At 44.0% G+C, this 21811-nt stretch overlaps 1 pseudogene; it reads left to right on the forward strand.

The window, feature by feature from the left end:
* The first annotated feature begins 9689 nt into the window (after positions 1–9689).
* Positions 9690–11258, forward strand: LOC714929 (importin subunit alpha-1 pseudogene; annotated as a pseudogene).
* Positions 11259–21811: the final 10553 nt, after the last annotated feature.

Raw genomic sequence — 21811 nt, forward strand, 5'->3', positions numbered from 1 at the left:
GGATTTTAGACTTCTGCCCTCCAGAACTGTGAGAGAATAAATTTCTGTTATTTTAAGCCATGTAGATTGTGGTAATTTGTTACAGCAGCCCTAGGAAAATTATCTAGGCATGGGGACCAAAGAGGGCCCAATAGGGTTTTTCTTTTTGAGTTGTAACTAGTTCTTTCCTGCAACATCTAAAATCAAGCATATTTTATCCTGTGTGGACATCTTCCCTTCCTTCTGGCCCCAAACTGTACTTAGCTTTACAAGAGAAATTATTTCTCCTTTTAGCAAAACTATCTGAAAACTCACATTTCTTTTATTATAGAAAAAAAAAAACCAGAATAAGCATAACTTCTGCCCTTCTCAATTTGATATAAGAAATTAATATTTCTCCTATTAACATACACTTATGAACTTGCACCACAGCCTTATTTTGTTAAGAGAGCATTTTTTCATCCCTGGCTAAGTTATATCCAAACCATTTTCCTTTAACTTGCCCTTGGCAGTGAAGGATAGGAATCTCAACCTATTCTTCTACAGGTTTTGGGAGCTTGTAATCCATTATTTCCCCCTACCAGGCTGTGGGCTGCAAAAGGGCCTGCTCTGTGCACTGTTAATCTTGATATCATCCAATATAGCATGTGGCATGTAGTAGACGCTCAGGAAGTGTTTGTTAATCAGGGTGACCAAGTGTCCTGGTTTTCCCAGGACAGAAAGGTTTCTCAGGACGTTAGGCCCTCAGGGTTCCACTGGAACAGACTTGGGCAAACCTGACCATTGGTCACCCCTGTTAACTGAACTGGACCCCACTGTTCTTGGCGACATCCAGGCTTAATAGGAAGTTGGGAAATTTGCCTACTATAAAGACATGTGGTCTTTGTCCCTACTCTGCCTTCTTTCTGGGTCTCTAAGCTTCCCAGAGTTCTTCCTTCCCTGGGAGTCACCTCACTGGGCTACCATTATTACTTGGGTGCTAATTCCACCTGGGTCCCAGTGGCTCTCTTCTTAATGCTCCCTGTGTATAACTCCATTTCTCCTGTCACACGACTTTTTTTTTTTCCTCTGAATTATTTACTAGCTGGGTTTTCTCCTCCTGCTTCTGAAATGTTGAAGTTCTCCAGCATTCTGTTCTGATCACTTCCAAATATCTCACAGATGACCTCAGGTCCTGAGCTCAACAAAACCTAGTGCAGAGCAGCTTGGATGTTATTATTGACTCCTTTTTCATGCCCACCATCTGATTTATCCACAAACTCTGCTGATTCCCTCGTATTGAGTAAATATTAAATCAATTCCCTTCTCCCCATCCTCATGGTTATGGCCATATGCCAGGACCTTATTATTTATTGCCTTTTACTGACATTTCCCATTTCCATTCTTAACCTTTCCAGTTTACCCTTTTCATTGCTTCAGAGTGATTGTTCTAACATGCAAATATGACTACATTTCTGCCTTGCTTAAACTATGCCAATGGCTCCCTGTGGTCCACAGAAAAAATTCTTAGACTGGCACATGAGTTGCTTCCTGACCTGCCCTTGCTTAACAGTTTGGCTTCACACATCACCACTTGTCCATCTCAGACCCCACATTCTTGCCTCAATGCACTCATCCTGCTCCCTCTACAACCAGACCCTTGGACCTACATGTCGCTCCCTCTGTCTCTGTTGCCTTTCTGCCCTCCTTGCCCTGGCTACCTCCTGCCAGGTCTTCAGAACTCAGCTCAGAGGTTGCTTCCATGACCCTGTTAATTTGGGGTGAGATGCTTCATCTGTCCTGTACCAGCAACGTGTGTTTACTGCTCTCAGAGTAGGCACCAACCTGCTTGTCTCCCTCTCTGGGGGCTGAGCAACTGAAGTGCAGAAAAATGCTTATTCACATTTATCTTCTCTCTTCACAGCACTTGGCATAATGTAGGTGCCTGTACTGGGTTGAATAATGTCCCCCCAAACTTATGTCTTTGCAGAACCTCAGAATGTGACCTTATTTGAAAATAGGGTTTTGCAGATATAATTAGTTAAGATCATATTGAATTAGGATAGGCCCTAAATCCAATATGACTGGTGTCCTTATTAGAAGAGGAAGAGATGCAGAGGTGCAGACATGCACAGGGAGAAAGCCACGTAATGTGATGGCAGAGACAGAGATTGGATGACAGCAATGAGTCAAGGAACACTAAGGATTGCTGCACCCACCAGCAGCCAGGAGAGAGGTGAGAAAGGGTCCTTCCCTAGACGTGTCAGAGGGAGCATGGCCCTTCTGACACCCTAATTTCCGACTTTTGGCCTCCAGAATAAGAAAATAAATTTCTGTTGTAAACCACCCATTTTGTGGTACTTCATTTTGGTACTTTGTTTTAGGAAACTAGTACGGTGCTCAACATATTTGGTTGACTCAGTGAATGATCCTACCCCTTTCCTACCTCCCCATAGCCATTGGGAAAGGCCTTTGTCAACTCTGGGCTAGACTGTTCTGGTAGCCTTCTGACTGGTCTCCCTGTGTTTATTAAATGGAACAGTGCCATAAGTTTATGATTCCAATGGATTCTGTGTTTGTTAGGCTGATTATCAGCTAATTTTTTTCTCATGACTCAATGACAAGGTTAGCTGAATCCTGGTGCTGAAAAATGTCACCTCTGCCCTGAGTGAGGCTTTCATGCAAGGAGCTACTGGGGCACCTAAAAGGACAATGATTCGGGATGTCATTGAGCTCACAGAGCAAGCCACATGCCTGTTTTTGCACCTGCTTTGCTAATAAATGAAAGTCTGTACGGCAGAATTCTATCTGACACCTGCTTTCATTACAACATGCAGAGACCTACGGCCCCAAGACCTCTTGCATCTACATAGTGAATGACAAAATTGACTCAGGTCAGTTCTAACCAAGTAGGTCATGGAAAGAACTCCGCTTTCGGAACAAGACAAATTTGGGCTGAAATCCCAGCTCCACCACTGACTGCCTGAGTCACCTATGATGTTGCTTCACAGGGTGGTAACAATGATCTATGCCCGCCTCCCCAGGTTATTGCTATAATTAAGTGAGATCAAGCATGTGAAAGGCTTCAGGTGCTGTAAATGCTTGCTGCTATTCAGTAAGTTGAACACAATCACACAGCTAAGGGGGAAGGTGCTGTCCAGGGTCTCACCCTGGGGATGAGACTCCCCTGAAACAGAGGCGATGGCCTCTAATGAGGGAACTGAACATTAATTAGGAATCCAGGATATACGACTTTATGCATTTTCACATACATTTTTTCTCCTTTTATTCTCATGAAAGCCTTTTACTCGAAAAAATTTTTATTCCCATTAAAAGATATAGGAAATGAGGCTCAAAGGCAGGGCATGGCTCCCTATAGCACTCGCGAGCAGTGGTTCTCAACCTGGGCTGTGCATGAGGATCCCCTGCAGCTTTGAAACATCCCCATGCCCTGACGCCTCTCTGACCAATGAAACCAGAATGTCTGATGCTGGGGCCCTGGCTTCAGAACTTCAAAAACTTCTTCAGGTGACTCCCAAATGCAGCCAAGTTTGAATATCTGCGCTCCAGAGTTTACAAATCACTTTCCCCCAAAGGAAGTGGTCTGACCGACCTTTACGCCCCTATGAGGACAGCAGAGTGGATTTCATTGTCCCCACTCTGATGATGGGGAAACCAAGGCTCAGAGAAAATTCTAGAAAGGACTTGAACTAGAACCAGATTCCTTGATTCTTCTACACTGCTCTATCCCTGTGCTGGGGGGAGAAGCTGTGCCACATCACTGACCTCTAAATTTCCCTTTCAGTATCTGCACCTGAGAGAAGGCTGCCTTGGTGTTGGGAACAGTTTACCTCTATCTGGCCATCATGGAGTTCTGACGACCCCGTCCCCAGCGCCCATCACCCGGTGTTCCCTGCCCTCCCCTGCAGTTCATGGGTTCTCCACAGCCCGGAGCAGAGGCCAGGGGGTTTTCCACGCAGGCTTGTCAGATCCATTTCATTCCCGCCTGCTTTTCCATCTGCCTTGTCATAGGGTGTGTGGTGCAAGCTTGTCTCTGCCAAATGCTTTAGTGGCTCTGGAATGGAGAAAGCAGCAGAAGCCCAGAGTGTTTATGCCATGGGAAAAGCTGGGCTTTTCCACAGATCATCCTTCTCCCCCGCCCCCAGGTTCTCATGCCCTACACGATTCCCAGGGGGCCACCCAGCAATTAAGATACAGTTCTGGAGAGCAGAAGGCTCTGACAGCCCCACAAATCAGCCTCCATATCCCCACCCCCAACACACACACACATCGCAGTCCCTCCCAGAACAATACTATCGAGTCATCTTGAGCAATGGCACCAGAAAATCCCAGCGTAATGAAAGAAAACAGAGGCCTGTCTTTCTGGCTGCTGGTGCGATTTCAATAGAAAGCCCTTCTTAAGCAGGAAGAAGCGATTCTTCTGCTATGTCCCTAACAAAAGCTGACCTCTTCCTTGGCGGCATTGGGTAGGCCCAGAATCAAGCTGGGGTTATTTCCCCACCATCGCCATAGTCATAGCAACAGCTTTGATTAATGCGGTGGCCCATCAGAGGGATAATGTCAGCCCTAATCAGAAACGCCTCAAGTATCTCTCTTTGCATTTTGGTAAATGGCGTAATCACATTACGGCTGGATGTGTCTGGGATCTGATTGCTGTCGCACAAGTCTGCCTGATTTTCCAGGTTAAGGGGTGTCAGGGGGCCCGAGATGCAACTAATTACCATGCATTGTTAGGAGAGAGGACCGAGGCCACGGAGGCCACCAGGAATGCTCCTGCCCTATCCTTCCTTCTAAGTCCATAGGAGCAACCCGGGCTGATGGTCTGTCTGCAAGGATGCCTGCCTGAAGGGGATGGGCTGAGAGTCAGAGAGGGGTGCTGTTTGCTGTTGTTAAGCATCAGGGAAGCAGAGGCATGGTTGAAAAGAAGAGACAGGCAGCTGAGCTGGGCTTGGCTGTTCCTCCCCCTTGTCCATCAAGCTCGTGATGGACAGTCAGCCTCTGGTCATGCCGCTGGGCTGGAAAACTGGCAGGAGGGCCCCACTTGGGCCTGGAGATAGGAAACGGCAGGGGTGACATGTACTGCAAAGGCATGTAATGAGTGTGGACTTAACTTGTCATAATAGCATTTGGCTGTTGGCAGGTTCTGCTTTGTCTGTTGAAGCTTTCTACTTGAGGGTTGATTCTTACTGCACCCTGGGGAGCGAGACTTCTCCTTCTCTCCCCTTTTACTAGCAGGGAAACCAAGGAAAGGAGAGGTGACATGTGTCATCCCTGTATCGATGCTAGGTTCCACTTCCCAAGAGACCCTCCCCCCAGGAAAAGCTTCCTCTCTTTGCCTTCCAGCCTCACTGTTTTTGTCTCTGTGAATCCATAGGTGACAGTAACAATAAATACCACCTATACTGAAAGATTAAGAGGAGGACCTGAGGAAATAGGCATGGAGCCCCCAGAGTCTATTTTTAGATGCTCCTGGGAGGTTTTAAAAAAGGACTCAAGCTGTTAACTATTTATGACTTTCCGAATGCAGGACAGAAATAGAAGGGCAGCACTTAGCTTCTCCAAAGCTGGGGAGTAAATTCCTCTCAGAGACCTGAAACCACTTTGGGGCCATTACATTTACTGTCTCTTGGATGGCATTTAATATCTAGCATAACTAATATCTAGCTTTTATTTTTGGCCACGGCAATAGTTCTTATTTTTTCGGTGTTGAAAATCATGTTAAGAGTAGCTGAGGAAATTGAGTCACGGAGCGAGAACTATCTCAGAGTCACATGGTTGGTCTGTGGCCAAGCCTCGGTGGAAGCAAATCTCTTGCTATTTGGGCCAAAGTTCACTGCCGAGGGTTGAACTGAATGTCCCAGGGCAGGTTTGGGTGTGGAAAATTCTTCAGGGGATACTCAATCCAACAAACGGACAAGATGCTATGGTATCATGAATCAACCAAGCTCCATCTGCCACCTTTCCTGGCTCCACGCCAGCTTTCCACCTGGAAGAGTCAATATTCTCCCCAAGAAGATGTTGCATTAGACATGTTAGAGGACATAGGCTCACGGCCCGCCCTGAAACCTCACACACTTGTGTTGTATTATGAGCAGGACAGAATGCATTTCCAGGCCGGGTTGTACCTCAGGTCGGGGGTAAATAAGTAGGGTTTCCCCAGCTGCTCTCCGAAGCTTTATGATGTCCTTCTCAGTAGCCAGCACCTTGATCATCCCTTCCTTTAAACTTGGCCGAACAGGGACTTGGAAATCAAGGATGTAGAACCTTAGCCCCACACAGCCAATAGCTTTAAGCTAAACAAACCCACAAGAGACTGGTATTTGCCTGAACAGAAAACCACAGAGGAATGAATTAACACCACAGTCAGAGTTTCCATCTGGGCCCTGCTGGCGCCCTCACCACACAGAGGCTGCCTGTGCCGGCTGCCCCACTCCCTGCTGGCTCAGCCTAGTGCAAGTCCCTGGGCCAATCCTGACAGAAACGGGGTGTGCATGAACACTGTCTTCCTCAGCCAGGCTGTGGGACTTCCCAAGCAGGGACTCAGCGGTCCAGCCTCTGCTACTGCCTCCTTCTGCCCCTCTATTTCTGGTGACTACCACATCCAGCACGTGGCATGCCAGGGGCCAGCCCCCCATAACCAAGCAGCCTAATGGGCTGTATGGGTCTTCTTGATGCCCACTCCCACTGTACTCTCCAGTCTGGCAGTGCTGCCACTATATACTTGGCTGGTCTGGCATCAACCACATTTGGAATTTGGCTCCATCAGACACTGCTCCCTGTCTGGTACCAGGGACTGTAGTTGATTCTGTTTCTGTTGACAGCTATCTTCTCCAGTCCTAGCTCAACTCTTATCCCTGGTCCCACATACAGTGTTCTCATTACCACCTTCTACAGCACAGTCATGCATAGTTTAACCACAGGGACACGTTCTGAGAAATGTGTCATTATGTGATTTCATTGTTGTGCAAACTTCCTAGAGTGTATTTACACAAACCTAGACGATACAGCCTACTAGAAACCTAGGCTACGTGGTTTAGCCTATTGCCCCTAGGCTGCAAACCCGTATAGGATGTTACTGTACTGAGCACTGTAGGTAATTGTAACACAATGGTAAGTATGTATGTACCTAACTTATCTAAGCATAGAAAAGGTATAGTAAAAATGTGGTATAAAAAATAAAAAATGGTACAGCTATATAGGGAACTTACCATAAATAAAGTTTGCAGGACTGGAATTTGCAACTCTGGGTGAGTCAGTGGTGAGTGAGTGTGAAAGCCTAGGACATTACTATACTTTTGTTGTTGTTGTTGTTGAGACAAAGTCTCACTCTGTTGCCCAGGCTGCAGTGTAGTGGCACAATCTCGACTCACTGCAACTTTCGCCTCCTTGGGTTCAAGCGATTCTTGTGCCTCAGCCTCCTGAGTAGCTAGGACTATAGGTGTGCACCACCACTCCTGGATAATTTTTATATTTTTAGTAGAGATGGGGTTTCATCATGTTGGCCAGGGTGGTCTTGAACTTCTAGCCCCCAAGTGATCTACCCACCTTGGCCTCCCAATGTGCTGGGATTGTAGGTGTGAGCCAGAGCGCCCGGCTACTGTACATTTTTATATGACAGGCAGCACAGTAGATTTGTTTACAGCAACGTCACCACAAACATTTGTGTAATGACATTACAACAGCTATGCCATCACTAGATAGGATTTTTTCAGCTCCATGATCATCTTATGGGACCATTGTTGTATACATAGTTCCTCATTGACTGAAATGTCGTTATGTGATGCATAACTGTAGTTGCATTTTAACTCATCCATCTTCCCTATCAGACTGTGAGCTCCATGAAAGCAAAACTCTCTTCTGGTTTTCTCCTCATTGTATTCCCAGCACCTAGCACAGCAGCTAGCAAAACAGCAATATTTAGTCTGTATTTGATCCATGAAAATGAAAAGGTGATATCCCATTCCTGTAGAGGGGAGTGATCACTTCCTTGATTTTGCTGATGCACATCCGTCTCTGTTCAGATTGAAAGAGTAAGTTCATTGCAAACCATCTCTGGCAGAATTGTCACTTCTGAACAAGTGTCTGTACAAAGACCTTTGCTCATTACAAAACAGGGGTCGTAACAGAAATTGGTCCCTTTGGTTGATTTTGCAATTATATTTAATTGCTCACCATTCTGCCAATTAATCAAGACTTCAGTTGCGCGAAGTAAGGACATTTTTTTAAGAGGTGGATTAAAGGGGAAATTGCATTTAATGGGAGAAGATGAGGCCGTGGCTCTGAAATATCTTCAAGTGAGTCACAAAGTATCTCTAAACCTTAGTTTCCTCATCTGGAAATTGACATAGTTGAACTCAGTAATCACTAAATTTCTTTCCAGGTTTATGGTCCTATTAACTTATAATTTTGTTTCACTAATGCAAGTCTCCAAGCCTGCTCTTTCTGTCTTGTGTTTTGGCCATATCAGAACCTCAGGGTTAAGCCTTCGCATGACTTTTCATATGTTGCCACCAGGTGGCAGGAGTGTGCCACAGACTTTTGGTTCCATGCATAAAGAGCCTGAGCGTCGGAGGTGGACTTAGGATGGTAGCTTTCTGAGCTAGAAGGGCAGAGTCTTTGAGTTTTTGAAATAGCAAACCCTCTTGTCTGTGAAAACACATTTGCTTTTGTGCAAAACAACAATTTGAGGGTTAGCAATGACCATATCTAGAAATGACCGGGGACCCAGAATTTTATGGTCCAGAATTTTAAGGACATGGCACCCAGCCCCTGGTGGTCTTCTCACTCCCACTTTATACCTGAGTAGGTCATGGCAGCCCATCACCCCAGCAGCCACTGTGGAATTCGTGTCCCATGAGGAACACCAGGGGCTGAACCAGGGTTGATGTATTTACACTGTTTCTTTGCTCCTTCCTGTCTCTAGGGAAAGAGATCAGGGCTAAGCCCACGGAAATTTAGGATCCGTAAGTCCTTTGAAAAAAAACTTTAAACTATTTGCCTAATTATAATAAAGTTTTACCTAAACACAAGCTCAGCAAGGAAAATTGTCACCCCCTGTGATGGTTAGTTTCGTGTCAACTTGTCTGGGCCATGGTGTGCCCAGATGTTTGGTCAAGCATTATTCAGGGTGCTTTTGTGAGTGTGTTGTTGGATGAGATTAGCATTTAAATCCATAGGCTGAGTCAAGCAGATGTGGCCCTCCCTAATGTGGATGGGCCTCATCCAATCAGTTGAAGGCCTGAAGAGAACAAAAGGCTCTCCCTCCTCCAAATAAGAGAGACTTCTTCCTACCCAAGTACTTTCTTCAAACTGGACAATGGTTCTCTCTGGGTCTCAAGCCTGTCAGTCTTCAGCCTAGAAGCTCACCATTAGCTCTCTCGCACTGCTAGTTTGGTAACTCACTCTGCAGATCTGGAGGTTTCTCAGCCTCTGCAATCACATGGGCCAACTCCTTAAAATAAATCCCTTATATATATGTGTATGTATATGTGTGTGTGTGTATAACATATATATGTATAGTGTATATAAAATACGTATATTATGTGCATATATGTATTTGTAAAATATCCCATTTCTTCTGTTTCTCTGGAGAACTCTCACTAACATACTCCCTGGCTGGCCATTCATCCTTTGGCTATGCTTTCATTTCACACATGTGTACTGAGAACCCATCTAGTAGTAGGCCCTGTACTAGGCATTAACATAGAAAAATGAACCCAGCTGCCTGACTTTACAGATTCAAGAACAAGGGAAAAGACAGTACAGAAATGAGGTGTTGCAGAATAGAAGTCAATCTGGAGCTGAGGAAAGCTAAGGATGACCAGATGCTGAAGAGGAGAAATGTAAGCTCATTTCCTGATGATGCTACTTCTCTGCTGCAGAAAAACCACAACAACCAGAGCGCTGTAAATTGGTCTGTTGATGACATTGTCAAAGGCATAAATAGCAACAATGTGGAAAGTCAGCTCCAAGAGACTCAAGCTGCCAGGAAACTACTTTCTAGAGGAAAACAGGCCCCCCCCCCCGCCCAACCCCCGCTGCAAAGACAACTTAATCTGGGCTGGTTTGATTCCAAAATGTGTGTCTTTCTTGGGCAGAACTGATAGTAGTCCCATTCAGTTTGAATCTGCCTGGGCGCTCACTAACATTGCTTCTGGGAATCAGAACAAGCCAAGGTTGTGGTAGTTGGAGGTGCCATCCTAGCATTCATTTCTCTGTTGGCATCTCCCCATGCTCACATCAGTGGACAAGTTGTATCGGCTCCAGGAAACATTGCATGTGATAGTTCAGTTTTCCAAGACTTGGTTACTAAGTACGGTGCAGTTGACCTACCGTTGGCTCTTCTTGCAGTTCCTGATATGTCATCTTTAGCATGTGGTAACTTACGTAATCTTACCTGGACACTTTCAAATCTTTGCTGCAACAAGAATCCTGCACCTGTGTTAGATGCTGTTGAGGAAATTCTTCCTACCTGAGTTCGACTCCTGCATCTTGATGATCCGGAAGTATTAGCAGATACCTACTGGACTATTTCCTACCTGACTGATGGTCCAAATGAATGAATTGACATCGTCATGGAAACAGGAGTTGTGCCCTAACTTGTGAAGCTTCTAGGAGCTTCTGAATTGCCAATTGTGACTCCTGCACTAAGAGCCATAGGGAATATTGTCACTGGAACAGATGAACACACTCAGGTTGTGATCGATGCGGGAGCACTTGCTGTCTTTCCCAGCCTGCTCACCAACCCCAAAACTAACACTCGGAAGGAAGCTACGTGGACAACGTCAAACATCACAGCTGGCCGTCAGGACCGGATACAGCAAGTTGTGAATCACGGATTGGTCCTATTCCTTGCCAGTGTTCTAAGTCAGATCTTAGGACACAAAAGGAAGCTGTATGAGCTGTGACCAACTATATCAGTGGCGAAACAGTTGAACAGATTGTGTACCTCATTCATTGTGGCATGCTGATGAAACTCTTAAATGCGAAAGATACCAAGGTTATTCTGCTTATCCTGGATGCCATTTCAAATATCTTTTAGGCTGCTGAGAAACGAGGTGAAACTGAGAAACTTAGTATGATGATTGAAGAATGTGGGGGCTTAGACAAAATTGAAGCTCTGCGAAACCATGAAAATGAGTGTGTATAAGGCTTTGTTAAGCTTTATTAAGGATTTCTCTGTAGAGGAAGAGGAAGATGAAAATGTGGTGCCAGAAACTACCTTTGAAGGCTATACCTTCCAAGTTGAGGATGGGACTCCTGGGAACTTTAACTTTTAGATCATGTAGCTGAGGCATAAATTTGTTGTGTACTACGTTTGGTATAAGTTTGTCTTACCGCTTCTCTACAAAGAACTCTTTTAAATATGGTTTGGTATTGTAGCACTTTTTACACTGAAACTATACTTGAACAGTTCCAACCTGTATATACTGTGTAAAGCTTGTCCTCTGAATGGGTTTCTTATTTCTTTGTGGAATTTCATATCTTGCAGTGTGCTGTAAATAAAGATTAAAATCCATCCCTCCAAAAAAAGGAAAAAAACAAAAAACAAAATAGAGAGGTGAACAAGTTAGCATGTTTCCTGCCCACAGAAAACTTCCAATCTACTGAGGGGGATAAAGGATCAAATGCTCACACAAGTGTAAAAATGTAGCTATAGCAAGTGCTGCTGAGAGACAGGAGTGGCCACTTGGAGGAGTAGGAAGGAGAGGCTTGATCTGCACGGTAGCCACTAGCCACAAGTGCTCATTTAAATTCAAATTACAAGGCCAAGCGTGGTGGCTCACACCTGTAATCCCAGCACTTTGGGAGGCTGAGGCGGGCAGATCACCTGAGGTCAGGGGTTCGAGACCAGCCTGGCCAACATGATGAAACCTCGTCTCTACTAAAAATACAAAAATTAGCCAGGCATAGTGGTAAGTGCCTGTAATCCCAGCTACTCAGGAGGCTGAGGTAGGAGAATTGCTTGAACCCAGGAGGTGGAGATTGTAGTGAGCTGAGATCAAGCCACTGCACTTCAGCCTGGGTGACAGAGCAAGACCTTGTTTCAGGGGGAAAAAAAAAAAATTCAAATAACAGCCAGACTCCACATAATGATGTTTTTGTCAATTAAGGACCAGATATATGATAGTGGTTCCATAAGATTATGATACTGTATTTTTACTGTACCTTCTAGGTTGAGATATGTTTAGATGCACAAATGCTTACCATTGTATTACAGTTGCTGACAGCGTTCAGCACAGTAACATGCTACTCAGATTTGTAGCCTGGTAGCGATAGGCTACGCTGCATAGTCTAAGTGTATAGCAGGTTATACTATCAAGGTTTAAGTACAGTCTAGGATGGTCTCACAATGACAAAATCACCTAATGATGCATTTCTCATAATGTGATGCCATTGTTAAGTGACGCATGACTGTAGTTAAAATTAAATACAAATAAAAAAATTAAAGCACTCTGGGAGGCTGAGGCAGGAGGATTATTTGAGCCCAAAAGATTGAGACCAGCCTGGTCTACATAGGGAGACCCCATCTCTACAAAAAATAAAAATAAAATTAGTCAAGCATGGTGGCACGTGCCTGTAGTCCCAGCTACTTGGGAGGCTGATTTGGGACGATCGCTTGAGCATTGGAGGTCGAGTCTGCAGTGGGGCCGGGATCGTACCCCTGCACTCTAAGCCTGGGCAAAAGAGTGAGATCCTGTCTCAAAAAAAGAAAAAGCTCCTTAGTTGCAAATGTGAAGGGCATGGTAGCCGCATGCAGTTAGCAGCTACTGTATTGGACAGCACACATAACAGAACATTTCTATTGTCACCAAAAGTAATAGTACTGACCTAGAGCAAGGTTTCTCAAACTCAGCACTATTAACATGTTTGGCAAGATAATTCTTTGCTGTCAAGGGCTGTCCTGTGTGCTGTTGGATGTTTATCAGCAGTAACTCCCCTCACCCAGTTATGACAAGCAAAATGCCTCCAGACATTGTAAAGTAGCCCTTGAGGGGGCAAACTTGCCCCCAGTTCGGAACCATCGGGCTAGAGGACATTCAGACAGAATTAATTTTAGTAAACAGAGTGCAGAGTGGTAAGGGCTTTGAGGTGGTAAACCAAGGTGTTGTCAGAACATGGGAAGAAAATTCTCATCTCAGACTGGAGGACGCAAGGGAAGGCTTCCCCAGGGAGTTGACTCCCAAGCTACATCTTGAAAGGCAAGACAATGGCAGCAACAAGGCTTGATACCACCTAGCACATCACTAGTTCCACCACCAACCTCTTCCTGCCTTCATCATCTATTCCGGTCCCTAGATGGTTCCACGCTAAACTCAGAGGCTGCTGTGTGAACTCTACTTCCCTTCATTCTCCTCTTTTAGGTTACTAGTCTTGTAATGTTTAAAAATCTCAGCTGGGTGTGGTGGCTCACACCTATAATCCCAGCACTTTGGGAAACTGAGAGGGGAGGTTTGCTTGAGGCCAGAAGTTTAAGACCAGCCTGGGCAACACAGCAAGACCCCATCGCTACAAAATGTTTTAAAAGTAGCCGAGTGTGGTGGCGTGTGCCTGTAGTCCTAGCTACTTGGGAGGCTGAGGTGGGAGGGCCACTTGAACCCAGGAATTCAAGGGTGCAGTGTGCCATGATTATACCACTGAACTCCAGCCTGGGTGACAGAGTGAGACCCCGTCCCCCAAAAAGCAAAGATCTCTTGTTCTTTCTTGACTTGGTTAGGGCTCTTATTGTGGCAATAAGAGCTAATTCAACAAAAGGGGTATCAACTGTAAAGACAGGGCACATAAGACTCAAGAAAGGAACCCAAGTTCATTCAGACCCCATGGAGATGTGAATGGGAATATCATTGCACAAAAAGGCTGCTCTATCTCTTGAGGGCTTCATGACCTCACTTTAGACATCTCTGATGCTCTCTGCACATGATCTCTAGTCTCACCTGTCTACTGATCTGTTTTCTCCTCCTTCAGTTGCAGACAGTCCATAATGGCCACCCAGTTCCCTCTACAGAGGGGCAATGCTTCACAGTCCTTTTGACTTCACTGTCAGTGGGAACTGGCCTATGTGAATTTTAGCTCAACATCCTACATAGGAATATAATAGGCCTAACTCATCATTTTTCGATAAAGGCTACACAAGTCAAGGGCTCCTAATCTAAAAGACAGTTCCCACCCGGGGCTGATGTCTACCTCTATTCCATGCCACTTGGTACAGAGTCTGTGTCTACTCAGCAGGGACCTGCAATGGGAGATAAGGGAAGGCCAGATGCCCTGTACACAGTTGGCTCAACTTCTACTACTCTGGGTTAGTTACTCATTTCTTTTTTCCCTTCTTGTCATCAGTTGCTCTGGAGTTGTCCCAGATTCCTCCATTTTCTAATCTTTAATCAACTCCTTACTTTCTCCCATCACCTACTACAGTACCTAGCACATAGTAGATGCTCAATAAATATTTGATGTATTGAAGCCCACTAGTCAAAGACTGCCAGGAACACACCTATAGTCAAACACATGTAGGTTTATCGATCTTGCTGCAGTAAGGAAGAGCACATGTTTTTTCAATCAGAGGGCACTGGAGGGGCTTATTGAAGGATTTGGGTTTAGGCTAGGTGATTGTAAGGAAAAACTAGAGAAACAAGAGCCAGTTTTGTATTAGATGTTATTAGAATATGAGGACAATTCAGCAACTTGGTATCTGAGAAATTCTTGCCGAGGAAGCAGGAAGAATAAAATAGGACTGGGATGTCATTGGTAAAAAAGTAATAATAGTAATCTCCCAGAGGTAACTTTTTTAGCTCTAATGTAGCCTTGACTCTGTTTACATAGAAACATTATTTATTACAGTCTGATTGACAACAGGGTTGATTTTTTTTTACATTTTCAGTTAAATTAAAAAAAAAACCTCAATGACTATTTATGCAAATGAAGAAGCAATTGCAATGAGTTACAGGCAAGGGTGAGGTGCCACGTTTAAGCCAGCCAAAGCGACTCTTCATGTTATCTGTCTTTCAAATGATTGCTTTTTACTGATGTTGAACAAAATTGGTCTTTAGTATAATGATGTAACACAGATTCATCTGAGGCTTACTCTACAATTTTGAAATAAATGGTGCTGTATGTGTTCCATTGCTGATATTTTCACCCTTCTTTATGTTGATTGCTCATTCAAGGATACCTTGCAATTGGCCAATGTTCCTCTTCAAATGTGGTCCCATACATTCCAGGTATTGTCTGCTTGGAGCTAAAAACAATAGGTCTATTACTTCCTGAGTTTGCAACACCATGCTCATGGGACACACTTTTTTTTTTTTTTCGTAGTCATATTACCCTATAGGTTCACATAAGGCCAGAAGTTTAAGACCAGTCTGGGCAACATAGCAAGACCCCTTCTCTATAAAATGTTTTAAAATTAGCTGGGTGTGGTGGCGCGTGCCTGTATTCCTAGCTACAGGCTTGACTTGGTTAGAGCTCTTAATATTTTTAAGCAAGAGCACTCTGGTCTAGTATTTGATTTTTGGAATCTGAATAAAAAGTGAATTTGTCATTACTCACAACATGTTATTCATTCTTATGCAACATTCTGGAAGGCTGGAAAAGCACCTATTGTATTTGCTTTTCCTCTTTTTGTTGTATGCAATTTGGTTAACATCACTTCTCTGTAATTCATGCACAACATTGCCAAATGTTGAACTGGACACATGGAAAAAGATAATCTCTCCAGCTTCAGGAAGTCATCAAGCAATGCTTTTTGGTCATGGTTGTTGGACTGCTTTCAATTTATTAGCCCATTTTATTAGTCAGGGTTCTCTAGAGGGACAGAACTAATAGGATAGATGTATATATAAAGGGGAGTTTGTTAGGGAGTATTGACTCACATGATCACAAGGTGAAGTCCCACAATAGGCCATCTACAAGCTAGGGAGCAAGGAAGCCAGTCTGTGTCCCAAAACCTCAAAAGTAGGGAACCCGACAGTGCAGCCATCAGTCTGTGGTTGAAGGTCCCAGAGTCCAAAAACTGAAGAAGTTGGAGTCTGATGTTCAAGGACAGGAAGCATCCAGTATGGGAGAAAGATGTAGGCTGGGAGGCTCAGTCAGTCTAGTCTTTCCATGTTCTGCCTGCTTTTATTCTGGCTGTGCTGGCAGCCGACTAGATTGTGCCTACCCAGGTTGAGAGTGGGTCTGCCTTTCCCAGTCCACTGACACAAATGTTAACCTCCTTGGGCAACACCTTCACTGACACGCCCAGGAACAACACTTTGCATCCTTCAGTCCAATCAAGTTGACACTCAATTGTTTACCATCACACCCTGCACATTTCACTCCTGTGTGAGTAGATGGGGAGCTTTTTGCCATGGTGCAACTTGAAGCACCAGGAGGAATGGAGAGGATTGGGGGAAGTGGGAGCAGCATGACCAGTGAAGATTGCAAAGAATAGTACAAGACTGAGTCCATTTGTTCTTAAAGTAGGACAGGTGGCATTGGAAATGGACAAGAAGATGTTGCTAGAAATATGAAAGAAAAATTCAACAAGTCTCCATGAACAACAAATGAATATAGGCAGAAATGGGGAAAAGACGGGTTTAAAGTGTGAGTAATTTGGATGGTGTTGGTGAAAATAAAGACGTCTTGGGGAGAAGTCTTTTGGGGCATAGTTGGATGATGATGGGGAATTCTTGCTGAAATGTGTGAGGCAAAAGTACTAGCAAGATTTGAGTGGGTTTTTTTTGGGGGGTCTAAATTCTGGGCAATTTTTTGTTTGTTTTTGTTTTAGGGCACTGTTCATTTTGTTTTTACAAGAGCCATTTGAGGAGGGTAGGACTAATCCATTTTTGCAAAAGTGAATTTGAGGCTCAGATGAGCTAACATTTTTGTCCAAGGGTATACCTTTAGGAAGAGTGCCACCCTGGGGATATAGAAGTAACTAGACATGTGCCCATTCTCTCTTGCAGAACAGTAAAGGTAATTGCTAACCCACTTAAGTTTGGAGAAGACAGAAGACTGCATTTAATTCAGTCTGGAAGGAGTGAGGAAAAGAATAGGAAGTCTTCTAAGAGGATACAGTATATCAGAATGGAAGGTCAAGTCAGAGAAAGAAGGATATTCAAAGCAGAGAGAACAACATGCAACTATAGAATGCTTAGGAAACAGCAAAGAAATTCATTTCTGCTAGAGAAAAGATGATGTGAGGATCAGATGGAGAGGTGGCAGGACAGGTAGTCAGAACCCAGCTGGGGGAAGTCCTTTTATGCCAGGCTGGAGTTTGGACTTGACATTGTTTGCAATGGAAAGCCAGTGAAGATTTTAAACTGTAAGATTAATCCGACAGGATTGAATTGGCATGGTAGAAAGGTAATTCTGGCAGAAAGATGAAGCCTTGATTAGAAGAGGAGAAGTAGGAAGCCCTTCAGAAATCCAAGGATGATAGTAGTCTGGCAGGCATATAGTACTCTTGTGAGGCAGAAGCAAGAGTAATGGGACAGAGAAGACCGACTCAAGACATGGGAGGAAGAATGCAGAAGACTTGGAGACTGCTTTGATGCAGAGATTTTGGAGATGGGACAGTGAGGAGGACTCTGGGATGGTGGCTGAAATCACTGGTTAGATAGGTCGATAGTAGAGACAAGGAAACTAGGAAGGTGAATAGGTTAGTTGGGGAAAGAATGGGATGAAGATGCAAGTCTAGCTTCCATGTGCCAAATTAAAGTGTTTCGTGACAATTGAGGAGACCTGTTCAGTAAGCAACTGAATATTTGGGTTTACAAAAGACGAGAAGTTTGGGCTGAAGATAAAGTGCCGTTAGGGACATTGTGGTTTGGATTGTATAGTTGGTTCTCTTTATTCAAGGTAGTCATATTCTACAAAGTCACCAAAAACATTGAATTAGTGAACACTGAGCCATTGTTCCTAGGGGAAATATGGGGTTAGGTTCCTGTGAGCCTTTGGTTGTAATATTTTTGTCAACTAATCAGTGCATAATCTTGTTTTATGTGTGTTTCCATTTAAAGATGCCTTATTTAATATATATTGTTGATTCACTAGCATTAAACTCATGGACAACAACACTGTAACTTATGCCTAACTGAAGCTTTTCTAATACATATATTTTCTCTATAAGGAACATCATAATCATCTTGCACTTATAAACACTAGCTGGCACTTCAGCACTGTGCTTGAGGGCCATCTTGAACAGTCAAATCACCAACAAAATGCACACAAATGCAAAAAAACAAAAAAACAAACAAAAAGCAAAACAAAAGACAGGGTGTCCTAAATAGATTATGAAAGATAGTTGTTTGCAGTATAAAAGCTAAAAGAGGAGTGCTGCCTTGTTCAACCTTAGCTGCTCTGTTCATGTTCATGAATGACCATGACACTGCCCAGAGTATTGATTTGGTGGTTACAAATAAATTTTAGTGAGTAGGGAAATTCTTGAATAATGAGGATGCAGTGTATTGAAAACCGTGAATGTTTGGTTGATGTCACTTTGAGAAGGATTAGAATGAGAGTGAGAGAGGCTAAAATATGACCTGGGTGCACTGACGTTTGGTAAGTGGGCAGCAGAAAAGATACATGGAAGGAAGGCTTAGGAAGAGGAGCAAGACAGTGAGGTTTAATACCCATAGAATACATTTGGTAAGTGGGCAGCAGAAAAGATACATGGAAGGAAGACTTATGAAGAGGAGCAAGACAGTGAGGTTTAATACCCGTTGAATACAAAGTTTCAAGAACAGAAGTACTCAAGCGTATCCATCATAATTAAGCGTTAATTAAGGTAAGGAGTGCCCACTAGATTTTACAAACAGGAGGAGACCTTGAGGAAATCAATGTCCATGAGTTTGTGGGGGTTGAAGCCACATAGCTGAAGGTTGAAGAATAAGGGAGAGTAGAAAAGTGGTAATTCAAGTGTATATTACTCTTTTGATACACTCCATTGTAAAGAGAAGAAAAAAGATGGTACAATGGCCAGAGAGAACCATAAAGGGCTCTAGTTTTGTTGACTGAAGGGTAGATTAATTTAACTATGGCTGAAAGGAGACCAGTAGAGAGGGATAGGTAAGAAATACAGAAGAGATAGGATGTGGCAGATGGAGTAAGGTCCATGAGTGGGCAGACATGGATCAGGCTTTGGCTGCACAGGAAGGAGGCAGGAAGGGAGGGCTACGGATGAGAGAAAATTTCAGGTCTTTGAATATGTCAGATTTACCCCCTTAAGGGTCTTTGCAATTGCTGTTCCCTCTGTTTAGAATGCGCTTCCCCCCATGTCCTCATGGCTTTATCTGTGGATTCTCATATGACTGGCTCCTTGTTATTCAGATCTCAGCTCAAATGTCACCTTCTCAGAGAGGCTGCCCCTGGCCATCCAGCTAAAAGTAGTCCTTCTGCACTGTCCCCTGAAATTATCTTATTTGTTCATCTGTTTACTTGCTTCATTCCCATCGGCTCACTCAACTGTGAGCTCCGTGACAGCTGGGACCTTTGTCTGTCTTGATCGCAGATATACTCCCAGTGCCTGGCATGTGTTTGTTGAACAAATGAATAGCATGCAGAAAACATGGAGGAAGCTTACTTGAGGGGAGGGAGGGGTTTTGTCTTATTCCTCTTTGTACTCTGATGCCTCGCAGAGAGTAGGCGTTCAGTATTGAATGCAAAAATGAATAGAATAATCATTCCACTCCCAGATATGTATACTGAAGAACTGAAAAGAGATGTTCAAACAAAGACTTGTACAAAAATGTTCATAGCAACATTATTCTTAATACACAAGAGCTGGGAACAGCTCAAGTGTCCATCAACTGATGAGTGGATAAACAAACCAAAAAAAGGGATATAGCCATGTGATAAAGTATTATTCAGCCATAAAGAGGAATGAAGTTCTGATAAGTACCATAATATGGCTGAACCTTGAAGACTTTATGCTAAGTGAAAGAAGCCAAATACAAAAAGCCACATGTTGTATGATGTTATTTACATGGAATGTCCAGAAAAGAAAAATTCAGAGAGACGGAAAGTAGACCAGTGGTTTCCAGGGGCTGGGGGAAAGGGGAATGGGGAGTGATTGTTTAATAAGTACAGGTTTCTTTTTGGGGTGATGAAAATAGAATTAGATAGTGGACTTAGATAGTGGTGACGGTTGTGCAACATCATTAATGTACTAAAAGCCACCGAACTGTACATTTTAAAATGGTTAATTTTATGTTTTCTTTTTTTTTTTTTTTTTTCCAGACAGGGCCTTGCTCTGTCACCCAGGCTGTAGTACAGATCACAACCCACTGCAGCCTCAACTTACCTGGGCTCAGGTGATCCTCCAACCTCAGCCTCCCGAGTAGCTGGGACTACAGGCAAATGTCACCACACACAGCTAATTTTTGGTATTTTTTCGTAGAGATGGGATTTTGCAATGATGCCCGGGCTTGTCTCAAACTCCTGGGCATCAGCAATCTACCCACCTCAGTCTCCCAAAATGCTGGGGTTACAGGCATGTATTAGTCTGTTTTCATGCTGCTGACAAAGACATATCTGAGACTCGGAAAAAAAGAGATTTAGTTGAACTCACAGTTTCACATGACTGGGGAGGCCTCAGAATCATGGCAGGAGGTGAAAGGCACTTCTCACATGGCAGTGGCAAGAGAAAAATGAGGAAGAAGCAAAAGTGGAAACCTCTGATAAACCTATCCAATCTCATGAGACTCATTTACTATCAAGAATAGCATGGGGAAGACTGGCCCCCATGATTCAGTTACCTCCCCCAGGGTCCCTCCCACAACATGGAGGAATTCTGGAGGATGCAATTCAAGTTGAGATTTGGGTGGGGACACAGCTAAACCATATCATTCTGGCCCTGGCCACCACAAATCTCATGTCTTCACATTTCAAAACCAATCATGCCTTCCCAACAGTCCCCCAAATTCTTATCTCATTTCAGTATTAATCTAAAAGTCTACAGTCCAAAATCTCATCTGAGATAAGCCAAGTCCCTTTTGCCTATGAACCTGTAAAATTGAAAGCAAGCTAGTTACTTCCTGGATACCATGAGGGTACAGGTATTGGGCAAATACAGCCATTCCAAATAGGAGAAATTGACCAAAACAAAGGGGTTACCGGGTCCATGCAAGTCTGAAATCCAGTGGGGCAATCAAATTTTAAAGCTCCAAATGATCTCCTTTGATTCCAGGTCTCATATCCAGGTCACACTGATGCAAGAGGTGGGTTCCCATGGTCTTAGGCATCTCCGCCCCTGTGGCTTTGCAGGGTACAACCTCCCTCCCAGCTCCTTTCATGGGCTGGTGTTGAGTGTCTGTGGCTTTTCCAGGCACATGGTGCAAGCTGTCAGTGGATCTACTATTCTGGGTTCTGGAGGATGGTGGCCCTCTTCTCACGGTTCCAGTAGGTGATGCCCCAGTAGGGACTTTGTGTGGGGCCTCCAACCCCACATTTCCCTTCCACATTGCCCTAGCAGAGGTTCTCCATGAGGACCCCGCCCCTGCAGCAAACTTTTGCCTGCACATCCAGGTGTTTCCATATATCTTCTAAAATCTAGTCAGAAGAAAAATGAGGAAGAAGCAAAAGCAGAAACCCTTAATAAACCCATCAGAACTCGTGAGACTTATTCACAATCACAAGAACAGCACAGGAAAGACTGGCCCCCATGATTCAATTACACGCCCCCCTCCCACTCCGGTCCCTCCAATACAGGGGAATTCTGGGAGACACAATGCAAGTTGAGATTTGGGTGGGGACACAGCCAAACGACATCAAGGCATGAGCCACTGCACCCAGCCAAATTTTATGCTAAATAAATTTTACCTCGATAAAAAATACATAATGGATCTGCATATAA

Source organism: Macaca mulatta, chromosome 15 (genome assembly GCF_049350105.2).
Source record: "Macaca mulatta isolate MMU2019108-1 chromosome 15, T2T-MMU8v2.0, whole genome shotgun sequence".
Taxonomy (NCBI): Eukaryota; Metazoa; Chordata; class Mammalia; order Primates; family Cercopithecidae; genus Macaca; species Macaca mulatta.